Below are 9,689 nucleotides of genomic sequence, written 5' to 3'. Positions count from 1 at the left end.
CTCCTTGCTATATTTGGAATGCATGGGATTTCATGTGCTTCTTCTCTACCATGGCATGGGTTTTTCCATGTGTGACAGTATTTTAAGATTGGCCGTACCATTTCCTTATAGATTTGATGAAATGGGTTCTTTAATGCGATTTATATGGGATGGCCGGATTGGATTCAAAGCTGAGTGGGGTGGATATTCTAATTGATAAAAACATGGTGGTAGTGGTTCTTGAACCGGATTGAGGATGCATGAAGCCACTAGCCTAGTAAGCCCTGAACTAGATTTTGGGTTGCGTTAAAGCTAGATTGTGTGCCTCAGTGGGCCTAGGAATCCTTTTTAGTAAATGGCGGATATATGTTAAAGCAAAGAGGTGGATTTTCTCTCTGTTGGGTTTAGTGATTCCAGGATGGAATGCATGGTACAGCATGGAGAGTATGTCTCGATGTAGGGCCTAGTGATCCCTGGATTGGACTGCGGATGCACCGTAAAACCTGAGAAATTAGGAGGCACTCAAATTCCTCACGGTGTAGCCGGAGAACTCTGGTGGCGTCCACATTAATTGGTGTTTTGTATGTGTTCTATGAATCCCATATTCATGCTTGGAATATGGCACGGGGGTGATTAGCTGAAGAGAGACTTGGCTCAACCAATCTATGGTCCGGTGGAACGTGGTAGTCCTATCACCAGTTAGTTCATTGTATTAATTAATGAGAAATTCATTCCATTGATCTTCATGCATAAATTTACTAGTGTATATATGGATTTTTATGGTTGATCTAAAAAAAAATGAAATGGATCTTAGGGGAGAGCCCCCCAATATCTAAGAAATTGCAATTCCAAAAAGAAAAGGAGGAGAATACATAATAAAAAAATCGACAAAGTTTTTTTTTTATTTTTTTTATATGAAAACAGATAATAACTATAAAGGCTACATTGTGGCAGATTGTTGGTCCTTTTACAAAATGTGACTTGTTACTTATAGTATTTTTTGGTTACAATACCACAAGTAAATTCCATGGGTGGGTAAATACCATGGGCGAATGAATACCATAGGTTGATGTCACACGCAATACCATGGGAAAATACCATGGGAGAATGAATAGCATGGGTGGATGCCACTGATAATACCCTGGGTAAATTCCATGGGTGGATGAATACCATGGGTAGATGGATGCCATGGGTAGATGCCATTTTCCATTTGAATCATTCCTCCCTCCTTAAGAAGAAATGGTCCCCATTGTGTGAATTTCCCTCTTGAGAAGCATGTGTTGAATATGAAGAGCCACTAAAGAGAAGGGTTTTATGTGGTTAACCCATAATCGTGATGAATGAAGATCCAAGGATAGAGATACCATGTATTGTTTGTGACCAACTGTGATACTAATAGTGTGTAGCCTAGCAAATGGACTTCGATGAAGCGAGGGTTTGTGGATAACTATGAAAAACGAAGATCTGAAGATAGAAATACCATGTAATGCTTGTGACGAACTGTGATACTGATAGTGTGTGGCCTAAAAAATGGGCTTAGATGAAGTGTGGATTTCTGGATGACCCAGAACCATGACAAATGAAGATCCAAGGATGGAGATACCCTGTAATGCTTCTGACCATCTATGAAACTAATAGTGTGCGACCTAGAAAATGGACCTTGATGACAAGGATTTTGTGCAGTTGACCCATAACCCTGATGTTGATTGTTGATGAAGCAGCGGGTGCTTACATAGCATGGGGTGAGAAGGAACATCTCCAAAGAACCTAAGGTGGATGTTGCTATGATAAAACTGATGAATCTGAAGCAGGTGCCTACAAAAGCAGGGTGGGAGGGCACCTCTCTGAAGGGAACCCACTTTGCAAGCTGCTCCAGATTTAAAATGGACATAACTCAGTCAATATAACATAGAATCTTTATTATAACCTATTTTTGGAAACATAATGACAATTTTGCATCTTCCCATGCATTGGAAATCCTTATCTGGACACTCTGGAATATCAAATTCACATTGTAACTGTTCCGTCATCACAAAAGTTATGAAAAAATAGTTGATTTTAAATCAATGATATCTCCCACATCCGAACTTCAATTTGACCCATTGGTTTTTCGAAATTGAGTGACTTTTCAAGAGGAGCTCAGATGTGCAATTAGTTTTATGAAATTCTGCAGAAAAACTGAAAAAAATGATAGGAGAGCCTCCATCCACGAATTGTCGTCAGAAAAGTCTGCAATATAGCTGATTTTAAATTAGTGATATCTCCCTCATCTGAACTCTGATTCAGCCATTTTGTTTTTTTGAATTTGGGTATTTTTTCGCAAGGAATCTAGATATATTCTTTGTTTTTGTAAATTTTTCACCATAGATTTCATATATTATCTAAAAACTCATTGCCAAAAAAAAAATCATGCAAAAAAATGAAAAAGAAAAATTATTCCTGATTTGCATAAGAAAGTGCTTTGTGGAGGTCGTATCATGTGCCTAAACTTTGTTGAATATTTCTGCAAAAATTTGAAACTGAAATATGCATCAAACACTCATTCCCAGGAATTGTAACCTGGCTCTAATACCATTGATTTAGATCTTGTGGGGAGGCCCCCAAGATCTAAAAAAAATTGAAATGGATCTTAGGGAGAGAGGCCCACAAGATATGAGAAATTGCAATGCCAAAAAGAAAAGGAGGAGAATACACAATAAAAAAAAAACCACAAAGAAACTTTTTTTTATTATTAAAATAGGTAATAACTATAAAGGCTACATTGTGGCGGACCATTTGTCCTTTTACAACATGTGACTTGTTACTTATAGTCTTTTTTGGTTACAAGATCATGGGTAAATTCCATGGGTGGGTAAATACCATGCGCGAATGAATACCATGGGTTGATGTTAGATACAATACCATGGGAAAATACATTCGATGGACGCCACTTACAATACATGGGTAAATTCCATGGGTGGATGAATACCATGGGTAGATATCATTTTCCTTTCAGATCAGATATTTTTATTGTAATTATGTTCCTATTATGTTGGTTATATGTTCATTTTATGGCAGTAACTATGTTTGGCTGTCAACATGCTTTTACTTATATTTGAATGAATATTATATCTATGGCCTAATAAGTGATAAGGCAACAAATGACATGAGGAAGAAATGGTTCATGGTGATTCTCAGATAAGTAAGAGATCCCTACACTTAACGTTGTTGTTTACACCTATAGGTTACATGTCAATGATATGTTTGATGAAATGCCTATCATGGATAGTAGGGGTCTAGTTAAGTCCTTGATCAACTAGTTACTTTTGCATCATTGTTTCCCTATACTTTACTTAAGTATGAGCATACATTCCATTCTCGGCGATGGCCTTGGCTATGGTCCTCAAAAGTGACTCAAATCTCAGAGTCAGTGGCATAGAACTGGAAATTTTGGACCACAGTTACTAGCACGTAGGCCTATGAGAGTGATTTTAGGTCTCTGGTCTCTCCCTTGCCCACAGCATGAGAGGGACTGAACCTTAAATTTTCCAGAACAATAGTTGGACCCAGGGACAGGCTATTTTAGTGGTTGACTTGTTTCCTGAGTGTTCTGCTGATGGTATTGGATGACTATATGTGATTTTCCATTGATGCCACTTCGTTAATGTCACCTAGGAGGTCGAATCTAATCATAGTAGCCTCTCGTCTCATGTTTACCCCAATTGTCATGGCTACTTGGGTGGATATAGGAGGAGGGTGTTACAAAGTGGTATCAGAGCATGGTTCAATGCTCAGACTGAATGGATTAAATGTGTTTTAGTCATGCATGCATGTGAGTTGCATGTGTGTCTCTTACACTTATATACTTGTTGCATTTGTGTGATGATTGATTAGGGCTATAGTATGTTTATCGTGGAGAATTTGATGTTAATTCCATGAAGAGTATTCAACATGAATACGTGACTAAATGTATATGGTTATTTGTTGCTTGCATGTTGATTTTATGTCACCCACTTACATCCTTTTATGTTAGGTTACACTTTGAATATTTTGATTACATGCATCAATCTTGTGGGTTGATTACAAGAACTGATCGATTATATCTGAATAGATGTGGTTATGCGTATTTGTAGTCGGTTAGGCATTGCTTATGCATATTGTCGGTTGCATGTAGAAATGTGTACAATGGAGTATTGTTTGTTGTCATTCATGAGGCCATAGCATGCATTGTTGATATGGCCTTGCATTGATGATTGGGTCCTAGTTAGAGTGATGTTTATGTGTTGATTCATTTATTTATGCATGTCCATACATTGTTATGATTATGTTATACATGTATTACACTAATTTGGTGATCTTGCAAACAAGGTATCCTCCCCAAGATATACTAAGGTATGTCAATTTATTGTGATTTGGTTTATTTGACATATTATGCATTGTAGGAAGAAAGAGATGAAATGGCTAGCAAGGTGGAAAACTACGTAGAATCTGCCTATGAATCAGATGAGAAGTGTGTTGTGGGGCATACTTCTGATTGGATGATACATTGAGGAGCTTGAAGGAAGAGATAAGGAGTTGTAACACACATAATGACCAGATCATATAGGGACAAGAGAAGCAAGCAGAGGTTAATGCTATACTTCTTCAGAGTTTGTCAGATTTGCAGTGACAAGGGCCACTTTAGATCAGCCATTCACATGAGGATGGAACTAATGGAGCATATGGAATTAGATCTTGTGGTAGACATAGGTCAGATATTTTTGACATGGTGAGAGATGGCAGGTTGTTGGACACTCCGGAAAGGAGGGGCAATGAGTACATATATCATTTTAGTTCTGGCTCTGATATACATTATGATCATCATCACCATCATCCTTACAGGGAGAATGATAGGGGGTACTTTCCAGATGAATTAAAGAAAGAAAAACCACCTACTTTTGATGGAGATGTGAAAATGCCGGAAGATGTAGAGGCTTGGATACTTGGCATGAAAAAATTATTTGAGTTACATGAGTACAAAGATAACATAAAGGCTCAGATAACTATCTTTAGCTTGAAAGCTAAAGTAGACATCTAGTGGGAAGATGTTAAGCAGGTTAGAGACATTAGGAAAGAAGACTTGAGTTGGTAATAATTCAAGAGGATTTTCATGAAGGAGTACTTGTAAGAAAGGTACTATGAAAACAAGGCTAAACAATATTATGAGTTAAGGATGGGGTCAATGACAGATGAAGAGTATACAACCAAGTTTCTTGAGCTTTTGAGGTATGTACCGTATCTAACTGATCAGAAGGCTAACTCTCATAGATTCTTCAGTGGTTTTCCATTAACATTTAGATATTGGATTGAATATGATGAGATGAGGTCACTTGAGGAAGTTATTGGGAAACTGAAGCATTTATATGAGTAATCAAATCATAAGAATGAATCCCAACATGGAGGGAAATGAAAAGACAAAGGTAGAGGTAAATGGCAGCATAAGAGGACAAGGCCTCAACATGAAGATGGGAAGGAAAATGTGGTGCCGGAAAAGAGATTTAATGCAGCTAGACATGGACATGGGCCACAGTAGTAGCAACACCATAGAGGTGAGGGAACTGGTTGGTTGGAGTGTTGAACATGTGGTGAGGAGAAACTTAGGAGAGATTGTGCACAACATTAGGGTGGAAGGCCTAAGATATACAGTGCATAGTAGGCGCAGACTATTGGGGATGTTGTTTAGAGTATTCCATGTATCTATGTAGCAATGGACAATGGTAAAGCAGAACACCAGGTATCTATCATTGATATGGATGGTAGTCTTTGTGATCGAGTAATTTCTATTTTGACTGACCCTCGATCTAATTATAGCTATGTTATTCCTAACTTGGAAGATAAGTGTAGATAGAATAAGGAATTTCATGCAGAGTCTTGGTTAGTGTAGTTGGCTACAGGTACGAAGAAGTGAGTTCATCATTGGTTAAGAGCTTGGGAATTTGATTTGAATGGTAAGCCTACAATAGCACGTTTGAATGTATTACCGTTGGCTTCATACAGATTGTTATCGGTCATGGATTGGTTGTATCTTCATAAAACCAAGGTTGACTGTTATGAAAAATATATTGAGTGTGTTGATGACAATGGGGAACCAAGAGTCTTGCAAGGTAAGAAGAAGGCCACATTAGTTAGAATGGTGACATCTACGCAAGCAAAGTGTAGCCACAGGAAAGGTTGCAAGCTCTTTGCAGTATACATTTCTAGTGATAAGGGTAAGGAGGTTGAGGATGTTGATGTGTTGAATAGGTACCTAGTGTTGTAGCAGTTTAGGGATGTATTTCTTGGAAACATTATAGAGTTTGCACCTCACAGGGAGACATAATTTTTTATTGATTTAGTGCCAGGGGAAGTTCCACCATTGAAATCACCTTACAGGATGAGCACACTTGAGTTGGTTGAGTTAAAATTGCAACTGAAGGAAATGTTGGACAAAGCATACATTAGGCCAAGTGTATCACCTTGGGGCACACCAGTATTGTTTGTGAGGAAGAAAGAGGGTACCCTCAAGTTGTGCGTTGATTACAAGCAGTTGAACAAGGTGAATATCAAGAAAATGTACCCTTTGCTGAGGATTGATGACTTGTTCAATCAACTGAAGGGAGAAGTAGTGTTCTCGAAGATTGAATTGAGATCCAGATACCATCAAGTGCGCATTAAAGAGGAGGAAATTTAGAACACTGCATTTAGGACCAGGTATGGGAATTATGAGTTTGTTGTTGTTTCATTTGGCTTAACTAATGCTCTAGCTACATTCATGTGTTTGATGAATAGTGTGTTGTGTCCATATTTGGATAATTTTATTATTGTGTTCATTAATGGTATACTGGTATATTTTAAAAATGATGAAGATCATGTCAAGCACTTAGCAGCAGTATTGAGGCTATGAAGAGAGCATCAGTTGTATCTCAACAAATGTAGCTTCTTTCATATTGAGGTACACTACTTGGGACATGTTGTCTCCAATGAGGGCATTGCAGTAGATCTAGAGAAGATAAGGGCCATCATGGAGTGGATAGCTCCTAAGAGTGTGGATGAGGTGAGATGTTTCATGGGTCTGGGAAGCTATTATAGGAGGTTCATCAAGAACTTCTCACATATTGTTTATCCCATTACATCATTGCAGAGGAAAGGGAAGAAGTTTGAATGGATTGAAGAGTGTCAGGCTATCTTTGAGCAGATCAAGGAATTACTCACACATGCACTAGTGCTACAGATTGTAGATCTAGACAAAGAGTTCGTAGTATGTATAGATGCTTGCAAGAGAGGGCTTGGTGGATTCCTTATGAAGGATGGGCAGGTGGTATGCTATGAGTCTTGGAAACTAAACAAGCATGAGAAAAACTACGTGACACATGATCCTGAGTTAGCAATGATTATAGATGCATTAAAGATGTGGAGGAACTATCTTCTTGGTAGGTGGTTTGTGCTTATGAGTGATCACATTAGGTTGAGGTATTTGTTTGACTAGCTGAATTTGAATGCTAGGTAGGCTAGATGGTTGGCTACAATCAAAAGGTTGACTTCAAGATCAAGTACATTAAGGGTAAAGAGAAAAGGGTGGCAGATTCTCTCGGCAGACGAGTATAGGTACATCACTTGGCAACTATGAGCTCCTATGGGATAGACTTACAGAATAGGATCTTACAGGTAGGACAACAAGATTCTGGGTATATGTAGATTGTGCATAGGTTGTAGCAGGGTGATAGTACATGTGTAGGTATAGGTCATGGTATAGGTACAGGTACATGTAGTGGTAAAAGTACATGTGGTAGTATAGTTATAGGTATAGGCAGTAGTATAGGTCCAGGTACAGGTGCACAGGGCATGGACTATTGTCTTACAACAGAGGGATTGGTCAGGTTCTGAGACAGGATAAATGTACCAGATAGTAGCTAGCTCAAGAAGGTGATCTTGAGGGAGTTTCATGTGAAACCTTATTTGGGTCACCTAGGTTATTAGAAGAGACTCATAGTAGTGAAGAGATATTACTGTTGGTCGAATCTGAAGAGGGATGTAGCAAAGTTTGTGGCGAGGTGTTTAGACTGTTAGCGAGTGAAAGCAGAGTGTAAACATCTAGGTGGACTTCTACAAGTGATCATATTCTTGAATGGAAGTGGGAGGTCATTTCCATGGATTTCATCACAGGGTTGCCAAAGGCAGTGAAGTAGCATAACTCCATCATGGTCATTGTGGATAGGTTAACAAAGGTTGCATATTTTGTTCTGGTAAAGTCTACATTCTCAGCTAGTGATGTGGCACAGGTATTCATCAAAGATGCAGTTAGAATACATGGTGTTCCAAAGAATATAGTATCAGACAGGGATGAGAAGTTTACTTCCACATTTTGGAACGAGTTATTTGTAGGTTTGGGCACAAAGTTGTCCTTCAACGTAGCCTATCATACCCAAACAGATGGATATATTGAGAGGGTCAACAGGATATTAGAGGACATCTTGAGGATGTATATAATGCATCAACAGTGTAAGTGGGAAGAGTATCTCCCTTCGGTTGAGTTTGCATACAATAATGGTTATCAGGAGTCACTGAGGATGAGTCATTTTGAGGCATTGTATAGGCAAAGTTGTAACACTTCCATTCGCTAGAGTGATCTGGTTAGTAGAGTATCCATTTGACCAGATATGTTGGCAGACATGGAACATGAGATGCAAGTGATCAAGAAGAATCTCAAGGCAACACATGATAGGCATGAGAGTTATGGAGATAGGAACAGGTTGTCAAGGAGTTCTAGGTTGGGGAACATGTGTACTTGCACATCAAACCGAAGAAGAGCTCCTTCCAAATTGGCTCATGTGCCAAGCTGGCACCATGGTTTTGTGGACCCTTAAGTATTATTGAGTGAATTGGACCAGTAGCCTATTGAATTGCACTGCCTCTGACAATGAAATTCCATGATGCTTTCCATGTTTCATTGCTTAAGAAGTATGTTAAAGATGTTGATCATGTGATTGTCTGGTTTGTATTGCAGGTGGAACCAGATGGAGAATTCTAGTTGGAGGCTAAGTGTATATTGCAGAAAAAGGTACTCATGTTCTGAAACCGAGCAATCAAGCAACTTAACGTGCAATGGAAGCACTTTGGGCCCGATGAAGATACATGGGAGATGGCGGATTAGATGCAGGCTATGTATCCTTCCTTATTTGCTGTTTCAGGCAAAGCAACCTTGATATGATGGTTTGGCGATTTCTTATGGTGGTTTGGTGATTTCTTATGGTTATATGGTGATTGTTTATGATGGTTGGGTGATTTCTTATGATGTTTTGGTAGTTTCTTTATGGTGGTCTAGTATTTTCTTATGATGGCTTGGTATATGCTTCATGGTGGTTTAGTACTTTATTTATGTTGGTTTAGTATATGCTTTATGGTGATTGATATATGATTTATGATGGTTGATATATGCTATATGATGTTTTGATATATATGCTTAGAGATGATGTTATTATATGTTTGATATATGCTTTGATATGTGATTTCGCATATGTTTTGGTATATATATTCTGATGATGTTGTTATATGTACCCATGTGTATGGATGTAAATATTGTATCAAGTTGTGTTATAAAGCTCCACTATGCGGTGTGGGTATCATGTTATTATGATTATGTTGTTATGTTACTATGTTATCATGTGCTTATGTTATCATGATGTTATGATGTCAAGTGGATTGGCACTAAGTAA

This window comes from Pinus tabuliformis, chromosome 9 (genome assembly GCF_031772625.1).
Source record: "Pinus tabuliformis cultivar Carrire ecotype Pingquan chromosome 9, CPIR1, whole genome shotgun sequence".
Classification (NCBI taxonomy): Eukaryota; Viridiplantae; Streptophyta; class Pinopsida; order Pinales; family Pinaceae; genus Pinus; species Pinus tabuliformis.
This window is presented reverse-complemented; position numbering follows the sequence as displayed.